Here is a 24,137-nt window from a genome sequence, read left to right on the forward strand (position 1 = left end):
TGGCAATTGAGGTAAGCTAAGGAACGAGATACCAATCCTTGATCCCAATATTTTTGTTTCGTTGAATCTGGCAGTTGAGGTAAGCTAAAGAACGCGATACCAATCCTTGATCCCAATCTTTTTGTTTCGTTGAATCTGGCAGTTGAGGTAAGCTAAAGAACGAGATACCAATCCTTTATCCCAATCTGTTTCGTTGAATCTGGCAGTTGAGGTAAGCTAAAGAACGAGATACCAATCCTTGATCCCAATCTTTTTGTTTCGTTGAATCTGGCAGTTGAGGTAAGCTAAAGAACGAGATACCAATCGTTGATCTTAATCTTTTTGTTTCGTTGAATCTGGCAATTGAGGTAAGCTAAGGAACGAGATACCAATCCTTGATCCCAATCTTTTTGTTTCGTTGAATCTGGCAGTTGAGGTAAGCTAAAGAACGAGATACCAATCCTTGATCCCAATCTTTTTGTTTCGTTGAATCTGGCGGGGCTGTGTTTGGTAACATTAATGTTCCAACAACGTAAGGCTTCATCTAATAAATTATCTTCATCGATGGTAATAATTTGCGAGGTAATATTTTTTACTGATAAAGTTGATGAGATGAAGGAAACAAGGGCTATACTTAATACTGATCTTAGGGCTCATCCTCCGGATTTACAAGGGAGAGTTGCTTGAAGCCATGAGTTAGAATCGAGTTTGATGTTTAATAACTCTGTCATCATTTGTAGAATCTTTTGTTCATATTCTTTGGTTTTAAGAGGGATAGTTTGGAGAAAAAACTTCTGCACCTCCCAATGGGGCTCCTAATATATTGAAATCTTGTAAGGGTGTCCGTCTAAAGTTATCTAATATGGTATCTGTTGGAGGTGGAGAAGGATAAATTTCGCATTTATATATGGATAAATTAAGTTCATCAAAGTTTGTTGATTATATTTAGACAATTCTGGATTGATGAATTGGTCTCCGATATAGTACAATCGTCAAGATACCAAACATGTAGATTGAGTTTGCATGAAAGAGAAATATCACTTATTAGGTGGGGCATAGCAAAAAAAGTAGTGGTCCTAATGGGTCACCCTGTTGGAGGCCTTCTGCAGAATTAATATAATCATTAAATTTGAGTAAGAAAGGAATGCCATAGCTAAGATGGATGTAATTGTGGTAGTCAGGGAATGTTTCCAAGAAATTATCAATCATTTTATTCCTAATAGTTGAATTAAAGGCATTGGATATGTCTAATTTTTCTATATAATCTTTAGGTTTGAGGTTGGATAAAACTAGTCACTGCAATGTATTGCAGCTCTACAGCCTCCTTTTACTCCAAACCCCATTTGGTAAAGAGTTAAGCTTAAGGTTATTGTAGATTTGAGTCGATTACAAATAATTTTTGAAATGGTTCGTCGATAGAAAAATTTCAATAGCTATTGGGCGCACTTGATTTTCAGCTTTTTCAAGTGCAATTAATCGAGCACCAAAGAATATCGGTGCTAGTTTATGTGGTAATTTCCCGTTGATAATAAGATTAAAAATTTTCATTAAAGTGGAATTTGGAACTGTCTAAACCCAAGAGGTCAATAATAAAAGAGGGTCGAAGGTAATCCAGCCCTTAGAATCGTTTGCAAAGGATTTAATAGCTGTTAAGGCTTCTCCTGATATTTATCTTTGAATTTATTATAAGCAGTATTTGAGGAGTGTATTAGGGGCTCAGATGTTTTTCTAAAAGTTGATTTCTTGTAGGGATATTATCGGGTGCTGAAGTGTTTGCGTTAGCAAGAGCTCGGAGAGATCCTTTTAGATTGAAATTATTAATCTTATTATATAATAGTTTGTGTGAGGGGTTACTTGAAGTCTTTTTAGCAGATCATTGATATTTGGTGATAATTTTTCAAAATTAAGATCAAAGTATTCAATTCTTTCTTTGATGGTTTGGGTTAGTGGGGTTGGATTATCTTGGTGGATTTGTTAATATTAATGTTAATATATCAATTTTCTCCAATATAAATCTTCTGGATTTTTTAAAATATTATTAATAATTTTGATATAAAAAGGATAAATTAATTTAAGGGCTGCTTTTGAGATTCGTGTTATGGTAGGGCTAAAATAGCTTGTTAAAAATTTTGGGTATTCCAAATCAGGTATTCGATAATTTTTTATAAAGGACTTTTCCTGTGTTGGAATTTCATTGGTGGATTAAATAATTGATAGTCATTTGGGGTTAAATTAAAGGTGGTAGTAGGTGAGATGCTAAGTGATAAAGGTTCAAGCAGGGAGGCTGGAGGTTTATTACTACATGGGCATCTTGAAGTGGTCCATGGATGGTTATTAAATTGTTATTTTTATGTTAATAATTCTAAAGCAATATGAGCAAGTTCTCCTATTGCTTATGTTCTAGTTTTGTGATGTAGTTAGGTTATGTGAATTGCCTTTATAATGATCCAAGTATGAAATTGTGATAATGTTAAATTTAAGATACTATTGTTGTAGTTTATAACTATTTTCTTGGCAACATTGTTTTTTATTACATTCGTTTATAGGTTCTTTCAAGAGGTTGACTTCATAATAAATCATAGACAGTATTCAATATGATTTCTATATCATTATTTTCATTGCATGTTTTTATATTGAAAGATTCATGATGTTATTGTCGTTTTAATTGATTATAATATATAATTTTATTATAGTTTAACTCCTTTATTTTAAAATACTATTATATAAAATATTTAAAAACACAAATAATTCTTTTAAAAAATATATAAAAGATATTATTTTGAATATTAAAATATAACTATTCATGAATTAGGAAAAAAATTTTATAGTTAAATATTGCGGTTGACGAATTTATCTCAACTATTTTTTATTATTATTAATAATTTTAATATATTATTTTAAGACAATCTTTAATAGATAATCTTTAAATAATAATTAGAATTTATAACTTTATGTATATTAGAAAAATATAGGTATGACAAGTCGTTGATGTCAATAATAAGATTATTAATGGAAAAATAATTTGTTTTTTAAATTAATGATACCTTGATTTTTTGTCACCTGAACTATTAACAAATAAATATAAAAGTTAGACTAATTTATTCCATTATTTTAATTGTATTGCTTTCTGTTTATGACTTCTAACAATATGCCTAAGATGATCTAATATGTGTTTACATTTGTTGGGTAGCCATGTTTATTTCAAATAACGTAAATACCGCCAAAGTTTTTTCACTAAATTGCCACGAAATCAAGTGAATATATTGCCATGCAATAAAGTTTTATTCCTATTTGACTTGATATAATATTATTTCTTACTTAATATATCAATTAATATATTTTTATTTGAAATATTTCGAAACTATAATTTTGTTATTATTTGGGAATGCTGCCATATTATTTTCCCAGGAATTTTTTTTCTTTAAAATTTTATTTATATAATACTTACTATATTCTAAATCCTTTTGTAAATTCAAACATATAGTACCCTCTGACACATATAACCATAATTTTAAGAATTTTTTTATATGTATGGATGAGGAAAGTTTTTAAAAATTTATAAATCTCTTACACACACGAAGAAGAAATATTTAACAAAATATAATGCCCATTCAATGTGTACTTAAAAACAAAGCACATATGGGAAGGCAATGTAGAAATGTTTAGATGTTAATTGCTACGCGGTTTATGAAAAGGCTAGATATACCTAGACATAAACGTAGATTATAAGAAATACTTCATATTATTAGCCATCAATACGATATCATTCTATAATATTCATCAGATACTTGCAATAGGTATCCTTTCGCTTTTATAAAACTATGAGGCTTATAAGCCTTTATACTAAGCTATTAGTCCGCATTAAAATTAGCTAAGGGGGTCAGTATTTATATTAAACAAGGTGAAATCTAATTCTATTAGATACCCAAACCCACTAAGTTTGGTAAAATATATGAAGCAGTTAATTTTCTGTTCTTTATAAGTCCTGGAACGCCATTTCAAGTGATTAAATGACATTAATATGTTTTAATATAATAATTGATAAGACAATTAGTTGACATGTAAATCCTAAAATGATGGCTAAATATATGCATACATTATAATTTATAAATATATATAAATACACCATTGAATAATGTCTAGTTTTATAAATTAAATTAAATATATAAATAATTTACCTATTATATTATATATGGTAAATTTAAATATAAAGTTTCAGATTGGGATACATTTACGAAGACTATCATAAAGTAAATCGCTAAAAAATATCACAAAGTCCTCAACAAAAAAGATTATGATATCATTAAGCCAAGAGATTTTTAGTAGCATTTAACGTATAAACATGTTCATAAGCAAAATCTGTTATGAAGATAAAAATATTAGATGTTTTAGCTAATTTTACTAAAAATCGACGTCTAAATAAAGAAATGAATATCTATGATTATTAGAAGAATCAGAATTATAGATCTGACAAATATAAATGGCGTTATATTATATTGTTCGTCTCAGCTATTTAGGTTATCGCGGAGTGATATTTTTTAACAATAAAATTGCTAATTTCTCCCTATAAAAATGTAATATGACTGGTAGAAAATATTTAAATTGTAGTAGAGCTCAATATTATTCTTTTTAAATTAATAATGTTTAATATTGAAGTCAATTAATTTATATTTATTTTTAATAATTAACAAATTAGTTATTATTTATGTAGATATTATCAATAAAATTACAGGTTATATATATAAAATTTTTTTTTGATAAAATTTAAAAAAAATTGTTTCTTTGGAAAAAATTCATAGTAAGAATCTATATAAAAGAGTTTTTTGGAAGTTCGAACGAATAATTTTACAAACCTAACCTAATTTGTTATATTTTTATCTAAACACGAACCTAAACTGAACATTCCATCCTATTTTGAATCCCTGTATGGTTATCCTTAATCCCTTTATATAATTAAAATTTTTAATATAAATTATATTTCAAATTTTCTTTGGGAAAACTATAAATGGAATATCTTGAATTTATGAAGATTTATAAGGACATTGAAGTTTGAAAGATGTGTAGAAGTGAGTAATGATGGTTACAATTTATACATGAAATCATATATTCCGCAAGATAATCTATTTTAAGAGAATAATGGAGACATATATTTTTAAAAACCTTTATTCATATAAATAGAGTATAGACGCAGGGGGGGGGGGGGAATAGAAATTTCCCAAATTTATTTATTCTCTAAAATGCGATTTGATTATAGGTATTTCGCTTATAGAAATACTAGACATTTCGCCTTCAAAATTGCCAAAATAGAGGATTTTTACAATATAAAACATTAGCTTCATTTATTATACAATTTGAGTATTTGCTATAAATTATATTTTTTGGCACTTTTTAGAACTTTTAGGGAAACGGTATTTTGTATTTTTACTCATTTTCTAAGAAATTTTCTAATTTACTTTTACTTTTCTTTTTGCGTATTTATTATTTAATTTGAAGTGTTTGCTTTTAAATCTGATTCATCTTTTTATCACTTTTAGGCGAAATGATTATAGCGAAGAGAGTAGCCACTATAAAATTTGTTTCTTTGAGTCCTTTGAGGCGAATCGACTTCTTGATTTGCTAGTACCTTTGCTTACTATTAAATTTTATATATCTTTATGGTTTCATTATATAATATAGGCATTAGATATTTAATGCTCTTTTGACACTTTTAGTGGTTCTCATTTAAAAGTATATTAAAAATCTATTTTAGATGGAAAAGTTAAGATGGAGACCAGGCCTGGACCCATCCCAAGTATGACTAACCTTTTTGGGACGTTTATTTTTAATCTTCAGTATACTTTACTTTTATGATTAGTGTCTTTCCCTAAATATAGAAAATGTGCCTAACCTTTGTTCACACTTTTGAAAATGACTTTGTTAAATTTAGATTCTTGAATACCTGTATCAACTTTGATGATTTAATTATTCAAATCATACTATGCATCAGGATTATTGTGATCATATATTCTTAATATTCTAATAAATTAGATTGTTTTTTTAAATTTAGTCGAATAGATAATATTATAATATAGGAATAATAGAATAAATTAAAATATTAAATTAAAAAATTAATTATAACTTTAAATTTTAACATAATATCTTATTATAATGAGAGATAAAAAAATTTACCTTTTAAATATTGAATTCCTAAATAATAATTTAATTGTTTTTTTATAAAATAAATTATAACAAAATGATTTTCCTTATTCTTTTAAAATGGTAATATCAAAATGCATTTATATTAATAAAATAGTGAAAAGCTACAAAATTTATGGCAGATGGCTCTCATTTAATTTATCAAAAAATTAAATAAAATTTCATGTGACAATATGATTATCAATATGAACTCATAACGAGATATTTTTTGAAAAATGAAAATCAATGCGTTCCAAATTATATTGTATAATTGTCCTTACAAATTTGGATTTCTCATGTATCCCAATTTTCCTCTAAAAGTACATTGACCGATATTTCAGCTGAAAGCTAAAATTAGAAATTACCATGAATTTTCTGATTTTTACCTTCGGTCCCTAGTATAGTTGTAATTAGATATTTTTAGCAATTCAAATTCGAAGAAACTAATATAAATTATACCATTTTAATAATAACAGTATTTTTCCAACTAGAGTCTAAATATTGAACTGAATTAGTATATATTTAGCTATTAGTCAACTATTGTAGACCCCCTAGGCTATTTTTTTAAGATTTTAGGTTAAAAAAAAGAAAATTCTCAAATTAATGGTGGTCCTGGATCCTTTTGTAAAATGTTATAAACAACTTATATCGCCGTTTTTAGGCAAAAAAGTTGGTTAGCTTTTGTATTATCATACACAATGTTACTTCAAAAATGGGTTATTTTTACTTAGCAAGATTGAAGGGCTTAAATATGTAGCGTCCATATAGTTTGTATTATTTATAGAATTAATTCTATTAAATTAGTTTCTTTTATAAAAATTTAGTAATTAGTTTTTATTTTTTTTAATTTTAATGACAAATCAAAAATCAACTGTTACATATTAAAATGTATAATGATCAAAAAATTATATGAAAGCTATCAAAAAATTAATATATAAGCTATTAAAAAATTTAAAAACAAAATTAAAATTCATAAAACAAATATAATTTGATACGTTAAATAAATATAATTTTCAAACCTTTAATATATATATACTGATTATCTTAGAAAATTACATAAAGTTAAAAATATCTTTAAATAAATAAAATTTTATAAATTTGATCTTCTATTCAATTTAACTTGTGAATTTATATTATGAAGAAATTATATTAAATACCATTATGCTGTATAATGTAAGGAAGGCCATATGCTAAAAACAGTTTAATTTTTAAATCATTAATTGGATATTTATAAAAAGAAAAATTACTTTCGGATAAAATTATTATATCAGAGGCAACTAAATATAAAATAATTAGATTATAAAATCAATTTTTACAAATTATATTATATACCATGTTTTCGGAATATTTCTGTTCTTCCTAAAAAAAACGAAATTAAAGTTAAGTTTGTTTTGATATTAATATTAAATTTTGAGTCAAGTGTGTTCGACTAATTTTTTAAACCTATGTCTTATTAAGATTTGTAAAACACTCTCATCATTGATTAGATTTCTTTTTATAACCTGGGAGAAGTAGGAATAAATTTTCCAAAAAAATAATTTTTTTTATTGGAACATTTATTAGAATTATATATATATATATTTATACGCAAAATCTAACCAGACTGGTTTTAACGTATAGACGTCTATATACAATATATTTGATAAGAAGAGTAATATCATGTAACTAATTCTTATATTGATTATATTTTAGTAAAATGATATATCTCTTTGTTAAAAAATATCACATGTAACGTTGTATTATTTTATGATATATTTTTTATTGTTTTATATTCATTAATTTTAAGTTGAGATGAAAAAAAATTGATTTCGAGATTGTGAGAATCTTATGTTAAGATTAATAAATAAAAGCAATATAGATACGGATAAATTGTATTTACAATAGCTGCATAATATATCAATAATCCCCATGATATTAATTCTCTCATAATTCAAAAATATCCATAGGTGTTAGTATATGATTCATATGACTTCCTCTAGCTTATAGTAATTTGACCTATGTGAAGTTAAAGTGCAGTTCTGCCTTGATCACAAAATCATGATTGTAAAGGATTATAAAGTTTTTTTTTGCTTTTACACTGGGTAACAACACATATATCAGAAAAGCATATAATCATTAAAATTTCTTAGCAAGTAATATAATTTTGATTAATTGATTTTCTAAAATTAACTTGTATCATCCACTGAATAACTCTTCTAAAATCATAACGTATTAATGATTTTAATAGAAAAGGTTTACAGCACAAAGTACCATTTTCTCTTTGTAAATATTTAAATTGTTTTTAGTGAGAAATAAAAGATGTGTATATATTATAAAATTATGACAGGTTGATGAATTTAATTAAATTGGTTAATGAATACGTAAATTTCGTAGAAGAATGATGATGTAAAATTAATTAATAAAATTGACGACTGTTTCTATTAGAATTAATTTTCAATATGAATGTTAAATATAATTATTCTGTTTTATAATTAAGATGATTAAATTTTGAGAGATTTTATTTGACAAATGAAAATTATTGTAATTAACCGAAATTCTCAAAAATATTGGCGATCGCAAATAGAATATTTAAAAAACATGCAATAAAAAATAACCTATATCGTTTACTCCCATAGTTGTCAGGTCAAGGTGGGATGATGAGATTATTGGGCATTGACTTACTTTTCATTAACATAGTTGATATACTTTAAAAATAATATAGTTTGGTAAATGCTTTTTTGCATTTTTCAGTCCTTTATATTGACAATTCTTTTAAAACTAAAGTACTATATATTTGGTATAATATAGGACTTAAGCCATACAACGCATATTTAAAATGCTAGGACTTGTCCCAGTCTATTTTTAAATCTTATCTTTTATGGCCATTTTTAGTTTTCTTATTTAAAACAAAAAGCTAATACTATATATAATTTCACAACATTAAATGGCTATTATAAAAATATATAATAAAATTTTAATTATGAATTAAGCTTAGTTATTGAGATATTTAAAATTAAATAAAGTATTTTTAAATTTTAAGAGTTAAAGATGGATATATCAAAAAATAGAAGTAAAAATATTGAAGTTCGCATTGAGAATTGAATAGATTATGAGATACAATATAGATATTATAATTGGCTATAGAAATGCTGACGTACAATTAGTAGAGTTCATTATTTAGTGCTTAAATTTTTAATTAATAGTTGCCCAATTTTTAGGTTAAGCCCAATCAGGCTTAGCCGATTTTTTCACCTGAAATTCAATTAAACCAGTTAGATAAAATTAGATAAATACGCAGAATTATTTACATAAATTAAATCATGATTACCTAAATATATTGTCAGGATGCCATTTACGTTTGCTATATATATAGAATTAATTGTTATACTAAATATATCTAATATAATGCTTATGATTAAATCAATTTTAACAAAAATTTATGATAAAGAATGGTATTTAATTTCAATTTATTTTTATAGATATAACATACTCATTCTAGTTGCCAATTCTATTATTTTTTAAATAAATTTTTAATTATTTATATAATATTTTTATGAAAAAAATATAAGAGTTAAACATATATTACCATCAGGTTTTGAATTAACTTTTTAATATTTTAAATAAAATTAATATGTAAAATTGGTCTTTGAGCCAAATATTATTTTTAAAAAAATATTTACAATGAACACTGATTTATTCCACATTTTCTCGCTTTTACCATTCTAAAAATATTAGACTTAAAAAATCTTATATAACTAAAATATTTAAAGGTTTAATTTTTTCACGATTAATGTTAAAGAATTATATTAAGAAAATTAACAATTAATTCTAAATTTATATTTTTTCGAACCAAAAAACTCTATTTTACCTAAAGGTCTCTTTTCTTGTTCTATATTAATATTTATGCTATGAAATTAAATTCATTAAATAATTTTACCTATGTTAATGGTAAGAACTTCATTTTTCACACCTAATATATTTAATTAAAAATATCATGTATATAATTTCTAAATTTACTTATTCCCATCATCAAATTTTGAGCTAAGATATTTTTATTTTTAGTAAATGTTAGTAAAATTAGATGTTAGATTATACTTGAAATAAAATTCTCCTTTGAATATAAGTTTTCTATAAATAAATATGATATTTTTAAAAATTATAATTCATATAAATCTCTCACCAAATCTATCATTCCCTCTTAGCTGAACTATATTTCAAAAGGAAGATACCAAATAGATATTGATTGATAACGATAACATCATAATATATAATTGTTAAAATATAAATGAATTTTAAAAATTAGGTTTTAGTATTCTGCAATCTTAAAAATTGATAACCTTTACTGATTTTCACAATATCACCATCTATAACTGGATTAATACATCAATTTTTATAATACAAAATTAAGGTTTTTTTTAATATAAAATATACTTCTATATTCACATGTGTAGTTATCTGACATAATTATTAAATAAATATTTTTATACAAATCAATATAAAGTAAAGGAGACTTACTTTCTACACAAATAGTCAAATTTGAAACTAAACAACGTATGGAATTATTATACAAATTTTAGTTTTACTATAAAATCTAAAATATATTGATTTTAAGAATATCAATAAAAAATTTTAATAAGAATTTATATATATTTTTTTAAGGTTAGCGATATATTAACATAAAAAGTTCCCATTGAAAAACCAAAGTCTTATAATAAATTCCCAATTCTATTTGAATGAATTTTTAAAAAATAAAACACTATTTACCCTCCTTGTTCCCTTCAAGTTCTAATAAAATGAAACATATTATCATAAAAAAAATGTTAGAAAATGATTACTTTTAATGTAGACAAAAATTAAGTAGATAGCAGGTAGAAGGGCGAAAAAATTATTCATCTTAAAATGTATAATAAAAAAATTTAATATGGTGGATAATATAAATATTTCCCTCTATATAAATATTTTATCATGTTATGAACTCTGAACTTTTATTTATTTTATAAAAACAAATTTCTATAACGTTAAACAAAAATAAATAAATACGTTTCTTTAATATAATAAAAACGTTTACATTTTTTTAAAAAATTCCAATAATTAAAAGTACGATTATAAATGTACTTTCGACATAAATTATTAAAGATTAACGTATAAAATATTTTTTATATGTAAAAAAAATCAACTCCAAAATTTAAAAAAATAAGAAATATAGTATAACATAAAAGAAGAGAAGTGAAAAATGAGGTCAAGGAAACTCATTTGGAAAGAAGACTGCTATTGAAGAATAAGTAGTTCTTTAAAGATATCCTTAGTCTTTTGTTGGAAAAAATCTTTACGTTTTCCTGTGAGTTTACCTATTTGGCAGCCTAGATTTTTAATAAATGTTAGGGCCACTTTACCAAAAGTGCGAAAAGTGGTCGATATTATTTATATAGAAACTTCTGAATATTTTGAGATTTATAAAACAGGTTGAATTTCCTATAATAAATTAATTTCATTAGTTTAGTAATTAATTTTTAATACTAGAAAACTATTATTTAACATTTATAATTTGTAATTATTATATATAACAAATATAATGAAATTCGAATAGAATAAATTTTTTAGACTTTGGCCACATATAATTCAGGCTCAAAAATTATAGATTTATTTTTCTATTAATTTATGGATATATACAAAATTCTTGTATCTTCATTTAGTTAAAATTTAAATAAATTTTCACAATATAAATATAATATATGAAGCTATATAAAAAGGTATATAAAACAAAATTTTAGATTTAGCCTAAATATTATGCAAGCTTCAAGATTTCTTTAATTGATATTTAAACTCCTGTTATCTACAAAAAAAGATTTCCAAGCCTGCGTAATATTTTTTGGCTAAAATATTGGTTAGCCCTTTTTAAAATATGAGCCGTTTAGCAAAACCAGTTCAAATGTTTGTAATTTTAATTTATAAGTTAAATTTTTAAATTAACAATTAAAAATGAGAGGGTAATAGTTGCAATTGGCGAGAATATAATTTTGCTTATTTTCTTAATTAATTTATCATAATTGATCATGTAAAATTTAATTAAGGTAAGATGGGACACAAAAAAATTGGTAAAAAGTGAAAATTGAATGGGAGGAACTTATTAAAAATATTTTATAATTTTAAAAGTAATGTGGTTAAATAAGTGCTTGCATCCAGAATATATTCAAAGTAAGGCGTGTTATTAGTTCCTTTAAAAAGGATATGATCCCTAACCTTTTCTTATTAAATTTCTGAAAAACATTTATGCTCAATGCAAAATTATCGTATATAAAAATAAATAAAATATAGTATAAATTTATATTATAACAGAATAAAATAACAATATTATTATATTTATTTATAATAAAAATTATCCTTTATATAAAATAAATCTTTCACTGAGAACATATTAAGCCATTATATATTTTTTATTTATATCATTATTCAATATATTAATTGAATTATCATTAGAATATATAAAAAAATTATCAAAGCATATTTTATAAGATCTTTCTCCAAATAAAGCAGTTTTATCTATATAATAGTTAAATTGGTTGATCCTGCAGGATTTGCAAATGTGTAATTAACTCTTTTTTATTGACAGATTTTGTGGCAGATTGATAGAAGGCCAATTAAGCTTACATTTTGGATATATTATTACTGTTAGATACTCTTCTAACACAGTGAAAGAAATATATATTTAAAGAAAGGAAAATTAACATTATTATACGGAGCCGAGGAAAAGTTAAAGTTCAAATTTAAATCTATCACTTAATTAACTGTATGGATATTATTTTTTTCTGAATGTATAATAGTTAAACATTATTAAATATCTAAAAATAATTCATTTTATTTTTAATTAAATAAATATAATTTTTATGTTGTAAATCAAATACGTAATTTGTTTTGATAAAATTTATGAGAAAAATATAAAATATGGTCGAGGATATTAAATCTGATGGAGATAGATTTAAAAAAATAATATTTTTTTATTTTATTCATATACCTTTTAAGTAAAAATAAATTTTTTATAGGAAAGAATATTTAACAAAATGATCTCGATCACGATCCTCATTTTAAGGGAATTAAAATTAGGATTAATCCCGAATCGTCGATCTTTTGGTCTCGATCTTTTAACCAATTTGTTCAAAGCGAAATTACAATTAAAATCTATTGATAAAATAAAGTATTTTGTAAAGAAAACTAATTATTATGTACACACTGTAAACACATTTATAAAATTAATCTCACTTGCTCTACAAATCTTATATTCTATATAAACCCTTCCTCCCTCATAGGCGATACTTCTTATCAAATCTGACAACAAACTTTGAGATCCCGAATAGTTGGTTAAACTGCACCTGAAAAGTGACGATAATCACCATCGTTACATTAAAACTTTAATAAAATTTTTATTTTGAAGCATATAAGTAAGAATGTATATTGTAAATGAATTAAAATTTCAGAAAAGATGAGCCGTGATTGTTATATTTGTATTTTTGGAAATTTATTTAATAATATTTTTTGAAAAAAGACTTTAATTTGATTTTAATAATTTTTTTAAATGCATGTTGCACATGATATTTATAAAATATAATTTATAAAATATAATTTATAAAATATAATTTATAAAATATAATTTATAAAATATAATTTATAAAATATAATTTATAAAATATAATTTATAAAATATAATTTAACAATTATAATTGATACAAATGATTATATGAGAAAGAGAAGAAAAAAATTCTAAATAATTAAGGGAACAGAAAAATGATCTAGATTATTTTGGTTGCTCTGGGAATGAACCTATGAAACATATAGATTTTATGATCTAAATTTCTATGGGTTGACCTAAGTAGACGCGTTTTTTGGGTTTCCTGATATTGTTCTTAAGGCTCTGCCAAGTTTTTTAATAACTTGGCTAACAAAGGATGGTAAATTTGTAGTGATAACTTGTACAAATTTATATTCAAATCTTCTGTTTATTTTAAATATTTTAAAATGTCCATTGATGTTGGAGGGTGAGAGGGGGTCAACGCAGGAAAAATCCTACGCTAAAAATCGGTCATTTTTCTAGGGAATTTGTGTAGTTCCATCAGGTCGTCTCCCATCAATAAAGAGACCTGGAGGTTCTAAAGTGGCAGGAAAGCCTTTGGACTGTAAAGCCCATTTTATGAGAGCATAGCATCTGATATGTCGGATTGAACGTGCACTGCTAAAGATGCATAGGAGGCAATGTGGGCCCGTTTGATTTACTGACTTCTTGCACTTGGCGCATCATAACTGATGCTGACATATTTAGGCGAATGGCTATTGCAAAGCTGAATATTTGGTTTGACAGCTCGAGGTCAAGATTTTTAGGGAATGGTAAGGTATTCATATTCACAACCTTAGTTGAAAGAGATTAATACAACATGATCTTCAGATCTTCAGATAGCATGGTCGAAAAGTGTAATCGTAGGATTATCCCAATCCTTTATGGGAGGCAGGAGGTTGACATCCATTTTCGACTGAGGATATCCATGTGATATAGGCTTCGCCAGGCAGCACATCTGCAATGATAGATGACCAGTTATTATTTTAGAGCTTGCTAATCTGGATGAGATGAAACCACTAATTGATAAGGCTATGGGTGATCGTAACCATATACCTCCTCTAATGCAGGGGAAAGTGGCTTGATGTCATGAATTGGAGTTACATTTGAAATTAGTTATTTTTTCCATAATGTTTTTTATTATGGATTCATGTGCTTTTAAAGGTTCAATGAAATCCTTAATAAAAAATTTAAGTGTAGAAGAGATATGAGTAGCTCCACCATATTGTTTAAATATTAGAAAAAGCTTGGAAAGGCTTAAACTGCTAAGTAACCTCCAACTTGTTAACCAAGATATAATTGTTCTTTGGCCTTAACCTCTTTAAAGGCATGGCTCTTGGGAGATAATTTATCTCCCTCACGTTCACATTAATTTTTTGAATCATTAAAAACTTAAAAAATATGGGAAGGTATTATGAAAAATGAAAAGCGCATTTGAGATCTTCTACTACAAGCCTTTATATAAATAACTTAAGGTAAATCAATTGTAGCCATTTACATTTTAATCGACTATTTTAAATATTTAAATTAATATTAATAATATTTTATAAAGTTTAATTTTTTTTTATTCATCCATATTAATTGAATTTATTTTTTACTTTCCAACTTTTTGATTTGGTATTTTTTTTGTTTTGAGGCTAAGGTACTCTTAATCTGTGTATATTTTAGGATATATTTTTCATATAAGCTCTCGAAAATACGGGGTTTCTAGCCTATCTAGAAAAATTTAGTCATGTCTCTCTCACTACCTAAACGGCAACTGATAAAATACTAAATTTGTCAAATAAAAATTTTCCAGGGTAAAAAGTCTAAAAATATTGTGAATGTACAAAAGCCTGATATTTTTACTAATTATTTATGTAATAATCTTTCTAGAGATAATTATGAAGTATTCCTAATGAAAACCCTTATGTAGGATCTAGAGCCGCTAATGAGTCTATAGACGGTCAATATCTAGTCATTATCAGGGTTGCCAGGTCTGGGAGAAATTTGGTATTTTTGAGGAGAAATAAGAAAATTGCGGTAGAAATATAAAAATTGTTAAAAAGAATTTTTTTCAGCCGGGATATTGAATTGTAACTATCCGCCTATTATTTTTTATAATTGTGTTGTGATGTTTTAATGAAACATATTGACGATTAAATTCAAACCCATTCATATAAAATTATAATATTTGCTAAAATAACAAAAAAAATAATAAAAGAAATTTCAATAATGCTTTGTCTATATTTTAATTATTTTTGCATGGAATATAATTTTATATAAATGGGTTATAATTTAATCGTCAATATGCTTTATCAAATCATCACAACACAGCATATAAATACAAAGTCGGTAACTATTTTTCAAAATAAAATTACATCTTGATTTATTAAAATATATTAATTTATTTTAAAAAAACCAAAGATATTTTTTAATATAAAAGAATTTAAACAAGATAGAATTTTATAAAAAAAACAACAATTTTAATTTTACAATTTAAATTTAGGCGAATGTGCCGCAAAACGATCGCAATTGGAAATCTAATCTACCGTTTATGTGTGTAAATAACATATTAGGGATAGGCGCTTAATTATCACGTATCACGTTTAAATATATATTAAGGTAATATTGTACTCTTTTAAATGATAATTATTTATGTATTAAAGTTCAATCTCATTATTATAATCAGTGCAGGGCGTGTATCAACATCCATTGCAAAACAAAAATATTCTCCAAAAATAAGAAATAATACAGATGCAACTACAGTAGCGGCAATTGTAAGCACTTATCTTGTAGTACAACATTCACGAAGCTACTTATCATTACAATATGGGTAGAATCGTTTCCCCATAATATTTAATCACTCCAAGATAAATGAAAACTTTACCTGTAGAACAAAAATGAGCAGGAATATCATCAATGTTTTAGAACCTGAATCCAGGAGGTCAATTCTTGACGATTTGAAATATGGGCATACATATGCAATTCTAACAGATAATCTAATAAGAGAAATATTATCCGCTATTTTAACAAATTTAAGGTCGTTTCAATAAAACTATTAAATTTTTTCCCCTTAAATAGTGAAAAATTCAAAGACATAGCTAACCATATAATGGTAAATATAAGATACGAGATTATCAATAAATTGCATGTAAGCTTTCTGATCTGATAATGCCTCAGTAATTTGGTAAAAGCAGAGTGTATTTACAGAATTGAGTCAGCACAATGTTGGTTGTGATATGTTCCTAATACCCGCCATCGATAGAATTTTAAAATTTTATAAACCTTTAAAAAAATATTTCTTAAATAAAAATTATAAAAGCTGTCCTAACATTTTGAAAATTTTTTCAATAATGAATGGCAGAGGTATATTTAGGAATGATTTCACATTTAGGAAATCTACTACATGATGTTAATGTGCAGTTGCAATCAGAAGAATCTTAACAAAGATTCACAAAATTACGCTGCAGATGTGTTCATCTTTACAGTTAAAATTGACAATAAATTTTATGGCGCCATTGCTAAAACTATATAATGTTCAAATATTTTAAAAATATCGATAGACATTGATGTCTTGTTTATGAAACTAAACGTTTACCGTCTTATTAAGATATTTATAAATTTTTTTAAACATTACCATTAGCCTGGCCTCTAATGTTGTTAAAGCAATCCGATTTCTATCAGGCTAAAAATGCGATTGTATGAGGCATTAGAATGAGGTAAGGAGAAGACATACTCGCCTATTTTTTCTAAGCATGGGTATTTATTGTTATTAGGAAAAAAATTCTACCTATATCTCCTCTGCTTTTAGACCATATAAGTATTTTGGCAAATCATAAAAAATAGAGAGAATTACAATCTCCTTAAACAAGACATCAATGTCTTTTGGTATTTTTAATATATTTATTAAATTACAAATGTTCCAAGGTCATAATATTTATATATTTGTAAATAGATTTATTAAAATCAAATTTTGATTGTAATTCTAAAATTGTCTTAATAAAAATATCTGCTTCATTTAAAAATGTATTAATTATAATATTATTTGAACATTTTAATATAAAATTTTTAGCAATGCCATATAATCAATTTTTAACTGTAAAGATGAACAGAGCTGTAGAATGATTTTGTGAATCTTTATTAATAAAGAAGTCTGATTGCAACTAAATATTAACGGCATGAAGTAGATTTCCTACATTTGAAACTACCTAAATATGCTTCTGCCATTTCATACTCGAAAAAATTTTTCAAAATTTTAGGAGAGCTTTTAAAATCTTTATTTAATAAGTATTTTTTAAGGGTTTGTAAAATTTTAAAATTCTATCCATAGCAGGTACTAATGACTACCACCTGATAGAAAAGTATTGCAACCAAACCATCCCAAGTCAGACCACTCCACCAACTCTTTTAATTGATGAACCTAATTCGTTAAAACATTTCATCACAATTATTTCGACATCCACAGATAGTACATTCATTACCTTCTTACAATTATGTAGTATATGGCATATACAGCCAATTTAATAAGTCTTTATTGTGCTACCTCAATTCGGTAAATACATTTGGTTTTTGCTAAAATTTACAGATGCATTATCAGCGCAGCTGACATGCAAATCATTGATAACCCTGAATCAGCTATATTTACCATTATGTGGTTAGCTACATCGTTGGTTTTTCACTATCCAAAGAAATAATTTAACAGTTTTATTGAAATGTTCTTATTCTTGTTGAAATAGCAAAGGATCTAGGGAAATGTTATAATATTTCCCTTATATGTTGCATCTGTTTGTGATAGCCTTGCTCTTGTTCTACCACAAGTAAGGTTTGCACTTATATTGGAATCGTTAAATATCATGGGAAAAAGATATGACCCACATTGTGATGATATAGCTCTGTGAATGTTGAACTTCATGATAGGTGTATACGATTTCCGCATTTGTAGTATTATTTATTATTTTTGGAAAATATTTTTGTAATACAATCGATGTTGATATACTCCCCTGTACTGACTTATATGAAGGAAATGATGTTGATTTATTATTGAATAAAAAAAACAGGATAGAAAGAAATTTACATACTAAACATATTTTTCGAATAAATATATAAATTTTAAAAATATAAAAATAATCAATTACTGTCTCTCAAAATTATTATTTATATATTAAAAATGTTAAAATACATTTTTCAAAAAATTGCGGGAGAAATTAAAAAATTGCTGTAGATTTTTGCGGGAGATTCACAATTGCGATAGTTTTGCGGAGAGAGATGTCTGCGTGAAAACTAAAAAATTGCGGGAGTCTCCCGCTGATGGGGGGAGACATGGCAACCCTGATCAATAGCAGACAAGTTTAACATAATGAAGGAGTATAAAGCAAGATTGGCATTGAACTATAATATATAAGAGAGCGTTAGGGGGGATAAGTGTGAAATGATTCTAGGAGGTATGGGTTTGCTATTAGATGATTTTGATTCTATGTGTCAAGGAATTAATATTTTCAATGTAGGTATTTTTTAAAATTTTAATAATAATTTTATTTAGATGTAAATTACAACGTAACAATTAAACTAGATTTTTTTTCTGGGTTAAACTTTATATTAGCGTTTTTATCCCAAAGAGCTTGCTATTATTTTCAGGACAGTTGGTAAATCATAAAAAGAACGACTTTTACTGAGTCCTAAAAAGCATTAACAGAATAAAAGGTAAGGGGAGGCAGTTTTTATTTCTAGTATAATGATAAAACTACCAAATAATATCGTTAGTTTAATCATAAATAAAAATGACATTTTATGGCAAAAGAGCATTTAACCTCAATCCATATTTTCTCTTATTTCCATATATTTAGCGTAAAAGATTTGTTTAGAGTAGGCAAGGTTAGACAATAAAGCGAATAGTACTCTGTATTTTTACGATTTCACGATTTTCAAACAAATATCAATTCTTTTATTATTTGTTCCATTAGATGTAGTCCCATGGACTATAATATATTGGAGAGTATATATGTATATAGACCACTTTATCGAATACCACGAGTTCAATTTAGACTAATAAGTTGTTTTTATTGGAATTAACCTTCTTTCTTATAAAAATATTTGTTAGCTATAAATAAGAAACCAGACCGAAGCACCAGAAGACCCTCCAAATGTAGGATCTAGGGGGAGGTAAAACACTAATATATTAATCCCTTAGGATAATCCTGGCTTCGCCTATAATATGAGGTAATCTTTATATATATTTATATATGATTACAAAAGGTGATGTTAATGTTGAACGTATTAACTTGGTATTATGGAATATCCTAAATAAAATTTTGGATTATTGTATGAATATAAATTATACAATGGATGAAATATTGGAAACAAATTTTAATTGGATGAAATTGTAAGATAAAAACATTCAAATATACAGCACATACATATTCAATTTAATAACTGAATTTTATGCATAATGAATATACACATTGACAATTTTAAAATTGGGAAATTTATTACAATTTTTTAATAGAATATGGGATTAATATAATTTATGAAATATTAATTTAAATTGGTATAATAATGATTTAGGGGTTTATGGAAAGTATGTGATATGTATAAATTGAATATTATGGAACAATAAAATAAATTATGTGGCATATATTTATAATGAACTTATGGTTTTATATCAAATATAGAATAATTAGATATTTACACTTCCATATCAATTGTGGAAATACAATTTTAAATTTATGTTAATATATTATACATTGAGAAAAGGGACTATTATTTAGAAAAATAATTATGGAATTATAATTCATACAAAATATAATGACATCTGATTTATAATTATATTAGTATTTTGAGATTTTCACCAAGATTTTATTTTAAAAAAATGAATTAAAAATAAAAATGAATGAGTAAAATTAAAAAATTGTGTGTGATATTTATAATAGAAATAAAAATTTTGGTTATTGCACTGATACAAATTATAGAAATCATAGATTGAGTTACTTTGCGGGGCTATAGGACAACAACCATAGTCTCCCAAGATATCAATTTGGTGCTTACCAAGTTTAGTATGAATAATTCAATATCATACAATAAAATCAATAAATAAATCTAATTTTGTCATAATTGAATATAACTTTAGATTAAATTAATTACTATTTGTCCAAAAATCCAATCTAAATTCATTAATAAATAATTTTATGAAATATTTTATTTCTTTTTATAAATTTGAATTACTTTTAATTTTTCAAATATTTCAGTTATGATAAGGATCAAGGGGTTGTTAAAAATTGAATTGGCGATTATAAAATATCTGAGAATATTTATTCAACACAAACACAACTTTAGGCAATTACTCGTAATCTTAATTACAATATTTAATTTAAAACTTAAACGAAGATACTTCAATTTGTATGAACCATGAACTATTAGTTTAATTTTATAATTAACTATTAGCTCTATTTTCAAGAAAATATTTTATTTACCAATTATAATTTCTATTAAAATTTTCTTAATAAATGATGTTTGTTATTTAACACAAACATAACTTATAGCCATAATTTGAAATACAGTATTTATATTAAAACTTAAACGAGAATAATTTAATTTGTTTGAACTATGAACTATTAGTTTAAAGTTCATAATTGAGAAAATTAATATATTTTAAAAACAATGAAAAAATAAATAAAAATAAGTTCGTTAGGTAGTAATATTTAATTAAATAAATATATAGTCGAAAGGAGAAAATGTTATTAAATATATTATTTTAGTTCATATTATTTTATTTTTTTCTCAATATATATTTATTTTTAAAGATTTTTGAATAAAAAAAATGAATTGATTCCATTTCTATTATGAAAAGTTTAGGGATATTATCCGAAATAATATATATTTAAAGAACCGAATTTGAACGATAAAAAAAATTCTTATTTAAATCTAAGACAAAACTCAGTTGCTTATTTTTTTCTTTTATAACATTTATTAAAATCAGATTCTTATACCAAACTTAAGGTTAAACTTGGTTTCCCTTTCAGTAGGAACCTCTATCAAAAATATAAGAAATATATCAAACCAGTATGTTATATAACGATATAACTCAAACACAAATAAAATATTTTCATTTCCCAAAATCTCCCAAAACAATAAAAACTATTGTCGAATTATATACAACAAATATATCCTGTTTAAATGATATAACACCAACACAAATAATATATTTTCATTTTATTTTGTATAAAATTTTATTCTAAAATAACGTATGTGTCAATTGAATTTTATAATCCCAAATCGATAAAATACAAAAATAGATAAATAATCAGGTTAAAAATAAAAATATACATTAAAAATTACATGGCTAAGTAAAAATATATATTAATAATATAGAACAATGTGTCAATACATGTCACTCCCAAAGTGGCACATATAACAATAAAATGATGAACGCCATTCGAATTTGTATTGGTATAATGAATAATTAATAAAACCCGATAATTAAGCATCATAAAGCAAACTTTTTTCAATAATATTTAAAAAATTAACCAAATATAAATAGTATTAAGAATTAATTATTACTAAATATAGTATATATATAAGATTAATAAAAAAAATTATCTTTTTTATTGTAAAAAAAAATTTATTTTCCCCCTGAGATTCATACATATCAAATATATAATCTCATTAATCTAAATACTATATCCATTTCCATCATTTTAACGTTAATATAATTTTTATCTATAAGTTTTCTTATCATCCTAATGTATCAAAATTTAAGGACGCTACACAATTAATTTTATTCCTATTTGAACTTACGATTCGGTCTGCAATTCTTATTCAGACTCGATTATAAAATTTAGTAAAAATACAATTATATTTTTAACAACTACCGGATTTGACCGGGGATCTGTGCTATCAAGCATATTATAATATATCATAAAAATAAATTTTATTTATATTCGATAGGAACACTTTATTTTCTTATTGAGTTGATTCTCCCCCAATTTTAGTGATTTATTTTTTAACAAATCATTTTACTAATTACACACAATCAAATTTGAATTCAAATTTATGATCAATATATTTAGTCTTTATTTTAAAAATATCTCTCTATTTTGCAATCTCGGTATAATCTATATATATAAATTTTATATTTAATTTCTATAAGTTTAAAATATTATATCAGACTATATAATATTTTGTCAAGAATATATAATAAATTTATATTATCTAGTGTGCTCTCTGACAAAAGAATCCCACACAAATTGAAGTGTTTTATATTACCAACTATTCTATATAGTTCGGAAACATGGCCAACACAAGAATCAGACGAGAGAAGTCTACAAATATGTAGATGAGAATGCTGAGGATGATTGCGGTTATCAAGAAAGGATTAGGTACTAAGTATAAAGGATGATAAGGTGTGAAGTACAAGAATACTAAAAAGTTTAAAGGTAGTGCCTATTAAGACTAAGTTAATGGTGAACAAAAGGTGGTATTGGCAGACAATAAGAAGGCCTATGAACTATATGAGAGTTTGGAAGATGAGCAAACTTAAAAGAGGAAGGCCAAAACTTCAATGGGGCCATTAAGTTAAAGCCAATATGAAGGAGTATAACTTAGATATAAGAGATAGCATGAATAACATAGTATAAAGTAAAGAGAGATATTGAAAGAGCTTACCACCAGAAAAGGTGAAAGCTAAAAAGAAAGTAAAATATAGTTAGCCAGGATATATATCTCAAGAACTAGCAAAATTTTCTAGTTCAAAAATTACAATCATAAATGAATACACAAAAATTAGACTTAAATCCGAATTTTATTGATTGTGATTAATCAAATTTCATAAGGTATGTTTAATAAATAAACCAATATTTTGATGAGAGTGATTAAACTTTATCTTATTTTTATAAAGTATGGTTATAGTTTTTTTATATTTTTACATTTTAAGGCATTAGTTAATAATTATTTGTATTTTTTTTAATCTATACTAGCAATTGGCGGATTAATCTGAGATGTTCCTTCATATGCTGATCTATGAATTATAAATTTATCTATCATTTGAGTTGTGAATCATAATATTTCGGAAATTTAATATTGTTAAAAACGTATAATTTAAAATTATTTAAAATATATAGGTAGCATAAAATTTAATAATATAATTTAATTTTATTGATGTTTGTCTTTTAAGTCTCGCATGTTCCTTAGTCTCCCATAATAAATTTTTATCTACATGATTATCTCGATTCCAAAATACACCACAATTATACTTCTGCTACATCAAAAAAAGAAAAAGGCCACAACGATTTCTTTCCTTCCTATATATTATCGTGCGATTATAGCAACGCATACTATAATTATACAGTAAGAGATTAAGTTGTGTAATTATTATTTTTAAGAAAATGATATTCTTACGATGCCTAGAGGACTAAGAGATTTGCGTATT

The sequence above is a fragment of the Gordionus sp. m RMFG-2023 genome, chromosome 4 (assembly GCF_954871325.1).
Source record: "Gordionus sp. m RMFG-2023 chromosome 4, tfGorSpeb1-WG-v2, whole genome shotgun sequence".
Classification (NCBI taxonomy): domain Eukaryota; kingdom Metazoa; phylum Nematomorpha; class Gordioida; order Chordodea; family Parachordodidae; genus Gordionus; species Gordionus sp. m RMFG-2023.